Raw genomic sequence first — 9511 nt, 5'->3', positions numbered from 1 at the left:
CCATCCTTTAGGTGTAACTATTATTGTTGGTTTTAGTAAGTGATTGATAAGGCATATGGTAGGCGCCAAACCTTTTCTTTAAGTTGAACTTTGTTGGACTTGTCCGTTTGATATACTCTGAATTTTGCTTATATTTGTAAAGAATGTTATATTTATACTTTAATATTTGGGAAATTTTTTGCTTCATATATATACAAGCTTAAAACGACATCGTTTCGATGTAACAAAACCCAAAAAAAAAAACAGACCATTCAATTGAGTGACACTTATCATTCAATTGAGCATACAATTGAAGGCAATTGAAATAGTAACACCGGATCCTACTTTTATTGATAGTATATATATATATATATTCATTCCATGGTGATGCATACCATGAGGTAATGAATAGTGGATTCGGTTTATTTGTTTTAAGGCTTGTTTGAGCTAAGTGGGACCTTCTCATTAGATCCTTGTGTCGATCATAAGCCCAAAGTTGGGGTCGTGACATAGATGATGTGGTATAAAAAGTGCCAACTGTATAGTTGACTAACAAAAGTTAGTCAACAGTTAGTGAAAGGGGTTTATTTAACCCAAAATAAAAAGTTCAAAGGCTTAATTGAACACAGTAAAAAGATAGCGGCTTAATTGACTTTTATGGTATAGTTCAAGGGCTTTTTTTTGTATTTAGCCTTAATTGTTTGTTGAAAGAATTCCCATTGGATGTAGGAAATCTCAAATATATACTAAAATAGATTTTTCTTTTCAAAAAAAATAATTGAAGAGAATTACAATTTTTTTCAACCCAAAATAAGAAAAAATGCATAATTTAGGGACTTGAAAAATGGATTGCGATTAGGATATTAGAAAAGAATAAAGAAAACCAAAAGAATTTTTTTTTGTTTTGGGTTATCTTTGTTAGCAATTTCCATGTTAACATTTTTGCCACGTAAACAAGTGCCATGTTAACATTTTTTTCCATATCAACACATAGTTAATGCCACGTCAACAAGAAATGTCATGTCAACTTTGTTGAAATGTTATGTCAACATACTTAATGGTAGAAATTTAATGGTATAGAGTTAGGGACAAAAATTAACATATTAGAAATATACAAGGACTCAATTTACACAAGTTGTTGTACAAAGACTAAATCCACATTTTTTTTATAGAGTACCAATAATTTAAGTTACCTTTGTTTGATATATATATATATATATTTTTTTTTTGGTTTTTACTTTCTAGAAAAAATGTTGGAAGAAATATGTTAGCTTTATTAGCTTTAAAATGATTATAGTTTCGAAATGACAAAATGATCAAAATTGCTTGAATGATTTTTGAAGTTGTTTGAATGAGTTTTGAACTTAAATTATTCATGTTAAAAACTCCCATGCATTTGCTTTTGAAATGTCTAAGTATTTGGCATCAAATTGGTTCAAAAGGAAGCATTTTTCATGATTTAAGTTCAGGGATCGATCTCCCCTTCAAAGAATGTCCATGATCTTTGCTGTCTTGCAAGGATCAATCCTTGGGGTCTAGAACTAGCCGTTATACATGAAATTCAAAGGAAAAATGACTAGTTTCTTCACCTAATCATCTTTAACAGCTCCAAAGCTTCTCCAACCCATTTTGAAAGTTAGACGAAGTGAGAAAAACACCATTTGATTTAGAATCAAATCTTATGAAGAAAAGGAAATAAAAAAAAGAAAAAGAAACCAATCTAGAACAAGCAAACCACATTTTTTTACTTAGCTTTTAAGCTATCTTTAAGCAAATCAAATCTTAGTGCTTTCATTCCTATTCTTTGTATCAATCATACCCTTCCAACATTATACTCATTTAGCAAAACCCACCTCCTAGAGGTATCTTTCCTTTCATCTTGTAAATGAGAAAAAAAGGTTATACCTTAGCCTTTAAAAGATAGTGTTTAGAGGTTGTGCCATATCCTTGAAAATGCAAGGTTGTGCTTGATTCTTAAAAAGACATAAAGGTTTTAACTTAGTTTTGAAAAGTTAAGAAAGTTGTATCATATCCTTGAAAATGCAAGGTCATGATTGAAATTTTAAAAATGTATTATATTGAATTCATTTGTATTGAATTCATTCAATAGTGGTTAAACTCCTTAATTTGCTAAGGGAGATGACGTAAGTACATAAGAGAGAATACCAAACCTCTATAAATCGTTTGTGTAATTTTGCCTTTTCTCTTCATTATATACACTTGCACATTTAACTTTGAAGAGTTTGGAAAATTTATTTTTAACTTGCTTATTCAATGATTTATTTATGAAATTACTTTTGGTATGTTTTAAAGTGCAAACAAATTTAAGAAACTTATCTTCAAACTCGCCTTTATTAAAAGTTGAATATGTTGAAATTTTTTTTATAAATCTAATTCACTAGAGGATATTTCTGCATTATTATTGAGCTAATTTTTTAACAAAAAGAAAAAAATAATTAGCTTAAAAATGATAAGAAATTAGGATTAACTCTTTAGTTTAAAAGTAAATTTTATTTCTTTATTTTCAAGAGAAGTAGTTTGACTTGTAGAAATTCCCGAGAGTTTCAATTTATTACCTTGACAAGCTAGCTAAATTTTTTATTAGTATCATTTTTCTTTTTCTAAGGATAAATCTACCTAAGTAGTTTATATATAATTGAGTTGTTCATGTTCTTTTCAATCGGTATTGTATGTTATGCGAGTAAAGAACTATCAGTGCATTTTACTCCAATCTGTTTGATAACTTTCAATTTTAAGATAAATCCGTTTCGTAAAGTTTCATTTGTTTTGATGTAAAATATTTTTTAAAAAATATTTTTAAAACTTATATTTGTTTGTAAGATGGAAAATTTATTATAGACGTAAAACTTTTTACAAGTCAACATGAAAAATACTCATTAATCACGTAAATGTCTTACATTTTTTGGGGGCGTAAGACATTTTTCAAAGAATAAAAAAAAAACCTCTTATACTAAATTTAACAGTATAAGTTTGATAAATATTATTATTTAACTTAAAATATTTAAGAAATTAAAAAATATTAATATTTAACTCAAAAAGTTTAACTTCAAATATTAAATTTAAATTATTCAATACTATTAGAATTAAAAAAATTTAATGAAATCATTCAATGCAATTAAAATTTTTATTTATAAATTGAATAAATCTTACTAATAATTATAATAAAAAATTTTCAATAATCGTTTTTTGATAAATATACACTTATAAATATAGGTTTTGGATGACTTACAAAATTGATAAATATTAATATCTTTATAATATTATGGTAAAAAAGTGATGGGAAGAAATTTTTTTTTTGAAAATTAGAGCTTACTTTCATTACAAATATGTGGTTAAATGCATTGGAAAATATCATTATTGATTTTGCCTATTTTCATTTTCATTGTTAATTTTGATCTTAAATTAGTGAAAACCAAGTGATACTATTGTTTTGTAATCAACTTCTATTTATATCTAACCCTAGATAACTACACCAGTAATAGTGGAAAATATTTTTCACATGACAAAACAAATAATTTAAAATGTTTTCGATAATTTATCTAAATAATAAAAAATATTAAATTTTCCTATAAAATATTTTATATAGAAAAAAATTTTCACAACATGTTATTTTCCTATTACCAAACTGAAAATTGAAAAGTTTTTCAAAGAAAATTTTCAAATTGTTTCCCTAGTTGGAAGGAGAAAAAACTTTTAAGAATGTAATATGTCACGACCCGTACTCCCCTCGAGCTTGTGACAACCGCCGCAGTGTCCCGATAGACACTCATTGTCCGGAATGTCAACCCGAAACCCCGCAAGACTTTACTATCAGTTTCTCTGTTCCCTTATGAGCAACCATTGTCAAATATCGTGTTCTAAAAGATTTTAAGCTGTTTTCAATATTAAACAAATAAAATATTAATTTTTCGTCTCACAGGGGAATTTTGGTCATTTTTCTCAAAAATTTCGAAACTGCCTAAAACGTAATATACAAGTACAAAACACATAATTCATATTCAAAATGAGTTTAAAAGTCTAAAATCTTCATTTAAAATGAAATTACAGTTATTTGAATATAATAAGAAAATAAAAGAAATATTAAGTAAAATATTCTATTTTCTTATAAAATAATATTTATAGAGTTATACGTGAATAATTTTTATAGCGTAAAAGCTAAATAAATTTATACATACTTAAATACAGTAAGCCAAAATATTTAATTTAATTTACAATAACAAGAGGGCTCCCGAATAAACAAAAGTAAAAAGGACTGTGAACTTACGGTTTGGAAAATGCAGATCCAACGGTAGTCCTGGATGAGATAAGCTATCTACAGCCTATATTGAACTTGAAATGGGTGGAAAGGAGGGTGGTGAGATTATAAAATCCCAATGAGTAAACAAACATCATCATAAATATCTAGAGTTGAGTACATGGAGACAATAAAATAAATCATCGTAAACTGGGTCACAGCATAAGAATACATTTCATTTAAAATATGTAAAGAGGTTTATGAATTTCATAAAAACTAGGCTTGTGCCATAAATCCATTCTCAGGGACACCTTGGCCGAGGCATCCTACCGAGATTGCCAAGGCTATTAAAATTCACATTTCACATAAATCATGTTTTTGTTTTGAAAACATAGCCGTTCCTTGGCGTTGGCTGAATTCCCCCTCACGTGGTGGTTTGGCGTGAAGTGAACCCTAAGCTTTACCCCAGGAGATACCCTACGCGCCTCTCCGTTCGAGGTAAGAATATAATGGGGTTTACTGTGCCCCTCTAAAAGGATGGTCCACAGAAACCCCCTACTGTAGTGATTAATTAATATATATAATCCACCATACAATAAAACTCAATAACATGATATGGCAATTTTGTAATTCACAATCTTTCAAGGCAATCAAACAATTCGCATTTCAATAAAATTGTCAACTAGCCAATCATGCCCGATTTATCATAAGCCAATCAATTTAAACAATCAAATTGCCACAATTAACAGTCTCTATGTACTATATTTTTCAAAATCACTATTAATTTCAAAACAATTTATAATTTAATTTCATTAAAACACATTTATTCATAAAACATGAAAATTTACCTTTTTAAATTCCTTTTTCCATAGAATTCATGAAATCATCTAAAAACCACCCTAGATAATTAAATTGACAGTAAGTTTAATCACAATGTCTAGAATGCAGACTTTTGAAGCACTTTGTCTACTGGTCCTCGGATGCAATTTCCTTGCCTTTATCGGAGGACTCACCACCTTGACACAGTACAAAATCAAAAAATTCACTACATTGGTACTAAATTGAAATTAAACTAATTTAGACTGTTAATGCATAATATGGAATGCAAAAATGCACTGGTAACTATCTAAACTCGGTATTGGCCTAATTCGTCTTATCACCCGATTAAATTACTAACGCGTCCAATTTAATCCCAAATTAATTTTTTTCAGTTTCTATACCTCAATTGCACCCAAATTGACTTAATGTCCCTCAGTGTGGTGCAAATTATCAGTCTCGATAACAAATTATGAAAATACCCCTAATGGGTTAAAATTCGTATTTTTGCTCCAAAAATTCCCATTATTTTTCTAGGCTCATAATTCATCATTTCTTAACCAATTCTCCTAAAATAAAAATCAAACTCATCCTCACTCATACATGGTAAATTCGGCCATTAATGGTTGTGGGAGAAAATATATTCTTTTCTTGTTGTTTTGTTTCTAAATATGCTAAACTAACTAAAAACACTAACATAACTTAAAATCAAATTAATCTAACAACTTTCTCTCTCCTAACCCATTTTGATCAGCCAACAATTCATCATAAAAACATGTAATTTAAGCATGGAAAATAAGGAGAAATGCTTAAGGAAAATAGATTTCAAGCTTAAGTTGAAAAATCCTACCTTTTTCACTTGTTTTCCTTGATTTTCCACACTTTTTCTCTTGAAATTCCTCACCTAGGGTTTGTTCTTCCTCTCTTTCTCTCTCTTCCTTGCTTGGCCAAATATTTGGAGAGTAATGGGCTGATTTATGCTGATTTTTTAGTTAAATAATAAAATATCCTAAGCTTGACACATGGCATTTTCTTATTGGTCCATTTTTAAAATTTTAAAAATTTAAACATTTTATCTCCACCACATGATTAGTCAAGGGTCAAAGATGAAGATAAAGGAAGACCATGTGCTGGAAAAAATGTCCTGATGGTGGAAAATTACAATTTTGCCCCTAGGGTGGCAAAATTACCATTTTACCTTTTTTACTCCAAATTATACCGAAATTAAAAATTTTCACTTCTAAACCTCAAATCATACTCCAATAAGTCAAATGGGGTCAAAAAAATCGTTTCTAAAATTCTCATTTTGTCCCCAGATTGCAAATGACCATTTTACCCCTAGATAGTGAAAATTCCGATTTGACTCCAAATTGATCCTCAAACTCCGAATTACCATTTTGAGTCATCCTTGGACTGTGACGATCTTAATCTCACCTTAAAATTCCTATTTGATCTAGTTCGAGGATTAAATCAACTTTGTTGTACCTCTAGGTACAATATCAACTTTTGTAAATTTTTCGGGACTCTCCAAGCATACAATCATGTTATCATCACATGTACGTCATGAATAGTATTTTATAAGGTCGGGCTTTATAGCACTACCCCCCTTAAAATAAAATTTTGACCTCAAAATTTCACTTACTGGATTCGAAGAAAAGATGTGGATATTGGTTTCTCATCTGGCCCTCGGCTTCCCACGTCATCTCCTCAATTCTAGCATTCTTCCACAATACTTTCACCATTGGAATGCTCTTGTTCCTTAGCACTCGATCCTTTCGATCTAGAATACGTACAGGCTGCACCTCGAACTTCAAATCCTCATGCAACTCAATGGGAGGTGTCTCTAAAATGTGAGAGGGATTGGGAACATACTTTTTCAACATCGAGACGTGGAAGACATTATGAATCCGATCTAACTCTGGGGGTAATTCAAGTTTGTAAGCCACTGGCCCAATCCTTTCAATGATACGAAAGGGTCCAATGTATCTTGGATTGAGCTTTCACCTCTTCGCGAATTGAATCACACCTTTCATCATCCAATAAATACCACAAATTATCACAATAGTTTAATCAAATAAGATTTAATACTTGGAATTTTCAAATTATTATCTTTCTAAAGAGAAACCTTAAGAAAAACTTTATCGTCGACTTCAAACTCCAAATCTTTCCTTCGTTTATCCGAATAATTCTTCTGCCTATCTTGAGCTGTCTTTAACTGCTCTCAGATAACCTTGACCTTATCATTTGTCAAATCAATCAATTCCACATTCACCAATTTCCTCTCACCTACTTCATCCCACCAGAGCGGAGTTCGGCACTTCCTTCCATATAAAGCCTCGTATGGTGCCATCCCAATACTAGACTAAAAACTGTTATTATACGCGAACTCCACCAATGGCAAGTGTCTGTCCCAACTCCCAATAAAGTCAATGACACAAGCCTGTAACATATCCTCCAAGGTCTGAATAGTTCTCTCAGATTGACCATCTGTCTATGGATGAAAGGCAGTACTAAATCTCAATTTAGTTCCAAGAGCTCCCTGAAATTTCGACCAAAATCGAGAAGTAAACCGAGGGCCTCGATCTGACACAATAGAAACTGAAACTCCATGCAATCTCACAACCTCATCTATATAAAGTCTTGCTAGCCTCTCAATAGAATACGTGCTATGGATAGCCAAGAAATGGGCGGACGTAGTCAATCTATCCACAATCACCCAAATAGCATCCTTCCCACTTTGTGCCCGCGGCAAACCCAATACAAAGTCCATAGTCACGTGTTCCCACTTCCATTCAGGAATCGATAAAGGTTGAAGAGTACTTGACGATTTTTTATGCTCCGCCTTAATCTGTTGGCATGTGAGACATTTCGCTACAAACTCTGCTATGTCTCGTTTCATACCCGGCCACTAATAACTTTCTTTAATAGTCCGATACATCTTGGTGCTTCCGGGATGTAAAGCGTAAACGGAAGAACGAGCTTCCTCCAAAATAGCTCGTCTCAATTGATCATCCTTAGGGACAGAAATTCGGTCTCTAAGCATCAAAGTACCATCATCGCTGAGTCTAAACTCACTAGTTTCTCCATCTTGTAGCTTTTGAACTTCCCGTTCCAACCAATCATTAGATTTATGCAATTCTCTGATCTAATTCAACAATGAAGGTCTCACGACGAAACTAGCAAGTAGGGTTCCATCCTCACCATTATTCAATTGGATCCCTAGAGATTTCATCTCAAGTAACATCGAAAAATAAAAACTCCGAAGTGTTGCTAACGACGATGAGGATTTACGACTTAAGGCATCCACTACCACATTTGCTTTTCTCGAATGATAATCAATCACTAAGTCATAATCCTTAATCAACTCCAACCATCATCTCTGTCTCAATTTAAGCTCTTTCTGGGTGAGCAAATACTTCAAACTCTTATGATCAGTAAAAATTCGGCAACGCTCACCATATAAATAATGTCTCCAAATCTTCAATGTGAAAACTACTGCTGCTAACTCTAAGTCATGAGTAGGGTAATTCGTCTCATGCTTTTTCAACTACCGGGAAGCGTAAGCTATTACTTTCTCATCCTGCATCAATACACACCCTAATCCCAACTTAGATGCATCACTATATACCACAAATTCTTTTCCACTAACAAGAAGTGTTAAAACGGGAGCGGAGGTTAACCGATTCTTTAGCTCCTGAAATCGATTCTCACAAACATCATCCCACTCATACTTAACTCCTTTACGAGTCAAACGAGTCAAAGGAGCTGCTATCAAAGAAAATCCCTAAACAAATCTCCGGTAATAACCGGCTAAGCCAAGGAAACTACGAGTCTTAGTTACCGTTCTCGGTTGCTCCCATTGCAAGATTGCCTCAATCTTTTTGGGATCGACATAAATTCCAGCTCCGGACACCACATGTCTCAAGAAAACCACTTCCTTCAACCAGAATTCACATTTAGAGAACTTGGCATAGAGTTGCCTCTCGCGCAAAGTTTGCAACACAATGCGCAAATGGGCAGCATGTTCATCATCATTCTTTGAATAAACCAGGATGTCATCTATGAATACTATCACAAACTTATCTAAGTATGGATGGAACACCTTGTTCATAAGATCCATAAAAACTGTCGAGGCATTAGTCAAACCAAACGGCATCACCAAAAACTCATAATGCCCATAACGCGTCCTGAAGGCAGTCTTGGGTACATCCTGCTCCTTAATCCTCAACTGATAGTACCCAGATCTCAAATCAATCTTAGAGAATACCATAGTACCTCGTAATTGATCAAAAAGATCATCTATCCGAGGTAAAGGGTATTTATTCTTGATGGTCACTCGGTTCAGCTGACGGTAATTGATACACAATCGAAGAGTGTCATCCTTCTTCTTTACAAATAGGACTGGTGCTCCCCAAGGAGAAATGCTAGGGCGAATGAAACCTTTATCCACCAAATCTTGCA

Source organism: Theobroma cacao, chromosome 9, assembly GCF_053813885.1.
Source record: "Theobroma cacao isolate CCN51 chromosome 9, ASM5381388v1, whole genome shotgun sequence".
NCBI classification, from domain to species: domain Eukaryota; kingdom Viridiplantae; phylum Streptophyta; class Magnoliopsida; order Malvales; family Malvaceae; genus Theobroma; species Theobroma cacao.
Note: the sequence above shows the minus strand (reverse complement) of the source record.